The sequence below is a fragment of the Copidosoma floridanum genome, unplaced genomic scaffold (assembly GCF_036245765.1).
Source record: "Copidosoma floridanum isolate Cflo_tuat_1 unplaced genomic scaffold, Cflo_Japanese_pri ptg000007l, whole genome shotgun sequence".
NCBI classification, from domain to species: Eukaryota; Metazoa; Arthropoda; class Insecta; order Hymenoptera; family Encyrtidae; genus Copidosoma; species Copidosoma floridanum.
In genome coordinates this window covers 7884863-7892881 of record NW_028321884.1, presented here as the reverse complement: position 1 = coordinate 7892881, position 8019 = coordinate 7884863, and the positions used below count along the sequence as shown (strand labels likewise).

The 8019-nt window shown below is 33.1% G+C and overlaps 1 pseudogene; it reads right to left on the bottom strand.

Annotated features, from left to right (window-relative positions):
* Nucleotides 1-597: 597 nt before the first annotated feature.
* On the bottom strand, nt 598-6483 carry LOC106647443 (odorant receptor 13a-like; annotated as a pseudogene).
* Nucleotides 6484-8019: the final 1536 nt, after the last annotated feature.

Genomic DNA, 8019 nt, shown 5'->3' with positions numbered 1-8019 from the left:
TTGAAGCTCATAAGTACGTTTAATTATAAAGTTAAGTTTATAAGTTGCCTTTATAAATATAATCATACGTAGGTTTTGCCAGTGAAGTTCAACTTCTCATTACCGCGAGAATATTTTTACGATTATTGCGTGCAAAGCTTTATACTTGTAGGAAATATATATACCTGGCACACCTGCTGAACACACATTGATACTCGAACAATCACTTGAAGTTTAACTTCACACATTGAGAGTCAAAAAATGTTGAAACTTATCCTCATTATGATTATCTAACTTGTGAGTCAAAATTATACATATTTTGCACTTTTCATATATTTAATTAACGAAATAATTATGAGTACGAGAGGAATTTGGAGTGCTATGGTAGCGGAAGTAATACTTGGATGCAATCTTGGGCAAAGTCGCAAAAATATGAACAATTTCATAACGTTGCATAAAAAATTTATTTCCTAGACCATTACCATCTACTACACATTAATTTCTCAGTTATAACTACATTTTTAGACAACACTACGAAGCAGTTAAACTCAGTTTTTGTGTTACCAAAAGGGGTATTTTTTTTCTGAAGTGTCGAGTTACGTGCGAATTCAATACAAGTTAGTTCGCAGTAACTGTTCGAAGGAAATTTAAATAGCTGAAAGACGCCTTTAGTACCTGAAATTAAGAAAATTTCATTTCATTTTTGGTAATATATTTGTAACGTATTTTGTTACAGCGCGACATCCACTTAGAAACATTGTAATATCTAACGTTGCCGAAATTCCTGAGGGATAGCGTAGCAATTTTCCCAGTGGTTAGAACAACGGGGCGATTTGTAGCCGCTATAGTCAAGACAAGGTTTCGAGCTTCCTTACCCGAAAATTCGTACCAATTGACCATGTAAGCGATATCTCCGACACTGTTGCATTTTGTTGTAAGTTTGTCTCCTGTAAAAGAAAATGATAGAGAAATTTTCAGTTACTCGGTAAGAAATAAAATTAAACAAAAACTTTTTCTATGCAAGCTAAAATTTTGAAGAGTACAACAAAGCTTTGATTGACCGTTCATAAAATCTATTTACATATAATCTTACAAAATTTAAAGTATGCTTTAAGGGTAAAATGACTCGAAAAAGCGCTGTTTGAAAATTGATAATTGATTGTTAATAGAGCGATAAAATGGTGACTCTGTTCTAAATGTCACGAGTTCGATACGCGCTGAATATACACTCAGATTTCTTCTGAGCAAGGAAAAGGATCTTTTATTGAGAATATTGCACGATATGCATACATACAAAAAAAAAAAAAAAAAAAGTTCAAAATGTCTTCACAACGTTTGAAAAACATTTTTGAACTGTTTGTGCTGTTACGAGGTGAGTTAAAGTGTATCAGTTAAAGGCAATTTGCTTACGTTGTATCAATTTTTTTTTTTTAACATTTAGAAATTACTTACCTATAAAAGAAAGAATAAATATGTTGAAGGTGAACGAAATAAATAGAGTGGTGTACATGATAGGAGCCAGCAAATTATCTGGATCATATTCCTAAAAATATTCATACAGCTTGAATATTTTTGCGATAAAAGTTGACAAAAAAAAAATGATAACGATACACAATTTCTCACCGTAAGGCAGTAAAAGCCCAGCATGCATATGTTGAATGTGCACCCAATCACTTCGACGAAGCACATTTCATTCAATACGTTTTCCAATTCAGCTGCAAAACTAAAAAAAAAAAAAAAAAAAAAAAAAAAAGTTAATAGTATGGTTTGTGTACTATTCACATTGTATTGTATTTCATTTTTACTGCACTTTAAAAATCCCAAGTGCTTTTTAACGATATTTTTAAAGACCCCATCGTCGTATTTCCCGAAAAGATCTTTCAGCATCGCAGACGTGACTTCTATTTGCCCGCATATGTGCATGACGCAGATAATGGCGAAACTATGGACGGCTGTATTCATCGTGAACTGACTGAGAGCAATGAGACCATCAGCGACGACAAGGAAATCGTAGTATGGTTTTTCCTGATGGAAAATTTTTGAATCAGAGCCATATTTTTTATACTTGTTCCATGGTATGAAAAAAAAAAAAAAAAAGGAACGTCGTACTAGTGGATCAAAAAAATAAAAGTAACCAGGATACGCCAGTGGTCTGATGGTGGCGTTGTTGACCGTTACGGGCTCCTGGGTAAAGGTAAACATCGTGGCGTACGCTATGCCACTGCCGTGTGAAAACAATACGCACAATGTTATGTACAATCTTGCCGATTCTGTGGTTCCGAGCATTATGGTTTTTTCGGCTTGATTTTTCATCGTGTGCCAATCGGTCGACATCCGGAGCAAGCAATTTTTTATAATGCCACTCTTCAGCAAAGAAATGGTATATTTGAAGGACGCTATGAACCAGAAACTCCATGGGCCCGCTAATCTCAATCGAGTCTGCGTGTACGTACAACACGTACAGTCAGACATTTGGTGTAAGCGTTTAAAATCATAAAAAAATACAAATTTTTTTTCATAGAATTAAGCTGTAACTTTGCGAAGATGAAAATAAAGTCTAACATCAAGGGTGTATTTTTATTAGATGTGTGATGTAGAATTTTGACAAATATATTGGCCAATAAATCGAGGGTAAGTTTAAAAACCAGAAAAATCATTAACGAAAGACAAGCACTAGAGATTGTAAATATGTTAAATTTATAAATAAGGGGAACAAAACTTTATGTTTGCTTCATACGTTTTAAAATGACATTTGATACTGTTGACGGAGATTAATTGAAAAAAAAGAAAAAAAAAAAAAAAAAAAAAAAAAAAAACAGTTTAAAGAAAACCCTTAGGGATGATGAAGAGCAGTATTTATAGTCTAAAATTTTCGGATGATGTGGCAGTGGTGGCTGATACAAAATAGATATTACAAATCACTCTGAAAAAGTTAGAAGAATACGAAGAAAAAAAAATTCAAGTGACTACGAGGAAATAAAAAAACAATGATATTTAGAAAGTAGGAGAAAAGATAAGGTAAAAGTTTAAATTTGAAAAGGAAATTATTAAAGGAGTATCTTGGCTTTTGGTTTTCAACAAAAAATATAATGGGCACACGTGCAATGTAAGCAATGTTTAAAATTTGAACTGAATTTTTTTTTCCCTACATAACACTGTGCTGATACATTCGTGCCTTTAATTTTCTTTGTAAAAAAAAAAGATAATTTAAATGGGAAATTGTGATGTATAAACGTATTACCTTAAAATCCTTGACTATAATAAACATGAACAATGTGTAGGGGATCATCATTAGAGCGAGAAGAAAATAATGTATGCTAATCAAGATGATTTTAAAAGTTTTTGCACCAGCTGAAGATTCAAATGGCCATGATCCCAAAAATTGCATCTGCCAGCGCATCATCTGCACCGAGTATTCATAACATTTTGTTTTCTCTCCTTCGTTGGTCGATTCTTCATTTATTTCTGACTCTTTGCTCATTATTTTGTTAATTTTTTTTGTATCCTTTTTATCTTTATATTTTATTTTGTTTAACGCAATACAGTAAATGAGAAACAGTATATGTAAAAAGTGATGTGTGGAACTACGTGTTTTAGAAATGCATAGGCATGAAATAATGTTTCTTAGCGTATGTACAACGTATCGATGACCGACATCGCCGTATTAGCCATGCAAAACGTTATACGGTTAAACTTCATTGGGATAATAAAGCCTACTAATGCGGTATAATTTCTCCTCTATGCGTTTTGCTCAGCCCTACTTTTCTTGCGAATCCAATACAAAGTTACCATCGTAAATGTCTGTGCAGACGTTGTAATGCAGTAGATGCTAAATGATGTAAAATAATATCTGATATGTTTCTTATTTGTTTTTTGAACATGCGTGTGAAATCAGTGTAAAAAATAAATAAACATTAACAAATTAAATATAATTAATATTTTTACATTTTTACATGTTGTACAGTAACCAATTGCGTTGGTATAATAATTGAGTGCTGCTAAAAGTTAATATTTTGTTCCCAAAGTTTGTAAGACGTTAAATGCTCGTGAGTAACTTTTAATTATTTAAATTAGATACTTTTGTTCAAGTGCAAAGAAAATTATGACAAAAATTGAATATCACGTTCAAACATTTTTTTCGTCAATTGTAGGTGTACGTACAATTAGTCACAGGAAAATGAAAAACCACTGCTTATCAATGGCTACAATAGTTTTCGTAAAATAATTTTTTACATGCTCTCATCTATTATCTAACTTTTTTTCTGTGTGTCTGCGTACCTGTCAGGAAGAGATTTGATAATTACTTTTACGATTAATTTCATGCACCCGATATTGTATACAAGAACTGTTTTTTTATTTTTAATTACTTAATTCTTTCTTTGTCATGTATCAAGACCAAAACATTATTATGTTATTATACAAAAATGAAGTAAAATTAGGATACCTTTTCCTATACTTGTGCAATTAATGTAATGACTTGTAAGAAGTATGGGGTAAGTATATCATTTCATGTGATATTTTGTATAGATGTGGATCATCATGATTCAATGCAACTATAAAACAACTGCACATTAGAAAAGAAAAAAATGTAACAACTCCTGGCTTATTGTATTCGATTTAAGTGTTTGTTTTTATGAAGTTAGTAAGAAATCAATGCGTAAGTACTTGCTGATCTGCCTTCATACTCAATCTAACATACGTGAAAAGAGACTAATGAAATAATATGACACAATGTAAACATATCTTAAAACAAAACAATACCAAGGAGATGAAAATTGAAAAAAAAAAAACTAAATAAAACTTGAAGTAATCGTGCAAGTAGGTACCGTAAGTTTTATATTCAATGATAAATATAAAAAACTATTATTATTATTATTATTATTATTATTATATACATAACAGTACGTAGTAGTTTTCTTTCATGAAGCATTAATTAAGAGTCTAATAACTTCCTAAGAAAATTAAATTTTTTTGCATTATTTTCAACACTTTAACAGGTAACTTTTTTTATTTTTTTATTTTACACTTGACCATACCTCAGAGCTTTTATGTTCTTTCTGACGATATCGCCCAGCGCTTCGTCGTCGAACCTTTCAGCGAGTTTCCGCAGCCTCGCGGAAGTGATGGCTATTTGGCCGCATATGTGCAAAACGAACAGTATGGCGAGACTGCAAAAGGCAACGGTCTCCGTTCGGACTAGTCTGGACTCCAGAGTCAACGTGAAAACCCATGATAGGACACATAGGCTACAAGGTGGACCGATGTCGGTTGGCCAAAGACTCACGTGCGGATCGAAGTAGCCTTGAAACGAAAATGGTCTAACGGTGTTGTTGCCGATGACTATTGTGTCGAGGACGATCGGCAGTGCGATTGTGAAAGACAGACCACCGGCGTACATGAAAACGGCGGAAACAACGGTAAACGTGCCATTTTTGTACTGGCGAGCATCACATCTCGTTCTCCTGAGTCTTGGATGTCTTTCCAGTCTTGAGCCATCCGCGACACGCATTTACGGATGTCGCGCTCCTTGCGCAGCATTCCAAAGTACTTGCACAGGCTCATCATCGTGAAGTTCCATGGCTAACGATTGTGTAGGAATACGTGTTTTACCATATACAGTGCGCCCATACAACATATACCACGTGATTTAGTGTTTCGTTGCTTTTGTTAACGTAAAAGCTGCGCAGTTCTTTTATTTTACGATAAGTAGGTACATTTGAAGTACCGATTTCAACACGAGGAACATATTTATATAGGTACATATAGAAGGAACACAAGTGAGGAATTGTTTCACGATAATTTTAAATAAAATACGTTTACAAACGAATAAGGTTTGTAGGAAAACATCGGAACACTAGCAAAGCGGTTGGAAATTTTCGAAGCGTCAAATGTCCAGTGACGAAAGTGTTTATAAGTGTCTTTGGTGGTAGGCCAATTTGACTGAATGAAAAAAAAAAAACCTCACCTTTATTAATTCCACGAAAACCCTGATAATTAATTAATGTAAGACACATCATACTTTTTGACACAACGTGGAATAAGTTTCAACTTTGTGTTCTTATTAGTATATGCTTACCCCAATGAGCGTGATGTTGGGTCCATAAATTATACAAAAGCTTACAAGAAATGAAAATCTTGGGTAACATTTACCATTAACTGTTTTGGGGTCGTTTGTCTCGAGACCACCTCGGTCCAGTCGCTCGATAATGACGTGCGTCCACACAAACTGTGCTACATCGACTCTTGAGTGCTTCAATAACAGTCCATGAAAACTTGGCGTACCTTGAAATCCTTTTCGACGAGGAGTATGTGAAGTCAACTCGGCACGAACAAGAAAATCAACAAAAAACTACAAATACCGATCAAAATCGGTCGCAAAAATGGTGGATAGTTTTTTGAATTGATGGGCCACAGGCCCAACGGTATAAGTAGACACCGCGACAATAGCACCGAATGCTGCAAATCATCGGATTCCTTCGGATCTTCGACTTTTGTCCCACCCATTGCTTTTACGATGATCCAAAGTAAAATTTATTTTACAGGTATATATTTAAAATCACTGGACTCATGTGTTTGCCTTAAAAATGCTCATGCGATCTGTTCGTTCGTCTCATTATGGATGAAAATGTGCTCGCATTAACTCGGCAAATTCATCTGTGTTTATCTTTATAGGTCAGCAACTTTCTTGCAGCTACTTATTTGCAATCAAATCGAACGACGATGGCCTTGTGAAAATTTTATGTTGACAACTAAGACAACTTAAATTCTAAAGCTCACCTGTACATACATGCAATAGCTCAAATGAGTTTTAGTTAAATCTCTTTTGTTGTGCGTGTTCAAGTTTATTATCGTCATATATAATTGGCACTGTTATTATTTATAAACATAAATCGCTATATTAATATGGCTAAACAAATTTTTTTAATGCAATCAATTAACGGACATCTCTTTTTCTAGAGTAAAAAAAAAGGCCTCTCGTAAAGTTGAACTTGTCAAAGAAACCAAGATGAGAACAAGTACAACATTTTTGAGATTTATAGTGGGCAAAAAATGTTTTTCAAGATTTTGGTTCACCTTGACTTGATAAAATGTTTAGATAAAAATTTACGTACCTCATCACGTAGTACACAAACAAAAGATAAGAGTACTATTCAAATACAATCTTTAAGCTTTGCGCGGATAAACTATTAAAGTTTTTGTTATTAAAACAATAATTTTAAAAAAATACAACGTTAGGGGAGAATGAGTTCGTTCACCCATTATCAGCTGCTTCTGCACTCGGATAACATTTAATTGGGGGAACTGTTTGTTCAACACGAAGCATTTTTTCTTCTTTCCGCGCATGTTTTCGTATTTACGTCTCGAATTATTTATTATTCGTGTAGCGATTACAGCGAAGTAATTTTGCGGGACATGTTATTAGCACAGAAAATAAAGCATTAAATAATACATGTGTATAATTATTGTTTTATCTTATAGTCGCCACATACATATATTTTTCATGCATTTTACATTACGATTGCTTCAGAGTAATAATTATTACACGAGATTTTTTCATGTGAATTATACTTCTTTTGTATATTATTTGTGCTGTCGACGCTACAGCTTGAAATTATTAATTTTTTTTTATTCTAAGGGCATCTTACTGCTTCAAGTTCCAATAATTTTCACGTCCGTAGCATTATTTAGTTTTTTTTTAACGTTTGAATGAACGTAACTTTCAATTAAAAGCAGTTTTATGAAGTCAATTGTTTTTTTTCTCTTTTCCCCTGGAGTGCTTCATAATTTTACTATGAAAAAAAATAAAATAAATAAAAAAACCAATTATTTTAAAACTAGATAGTACAAGAAGATTGTGGTTGGACGGTTTAATTTACAGCCTCTTTAACTACTGTGTTCTGCGAACAAAAATCCTTTGTTACAATTATTTATTTAAAAAACAATTTATTTTTATGTAAACTTTGAAAATCAACTTTTTGTTTTTCGTAGAATTTAAGTAAGTGTTTTAATCTTAAAAATGATGATAAACAGTGAATAATA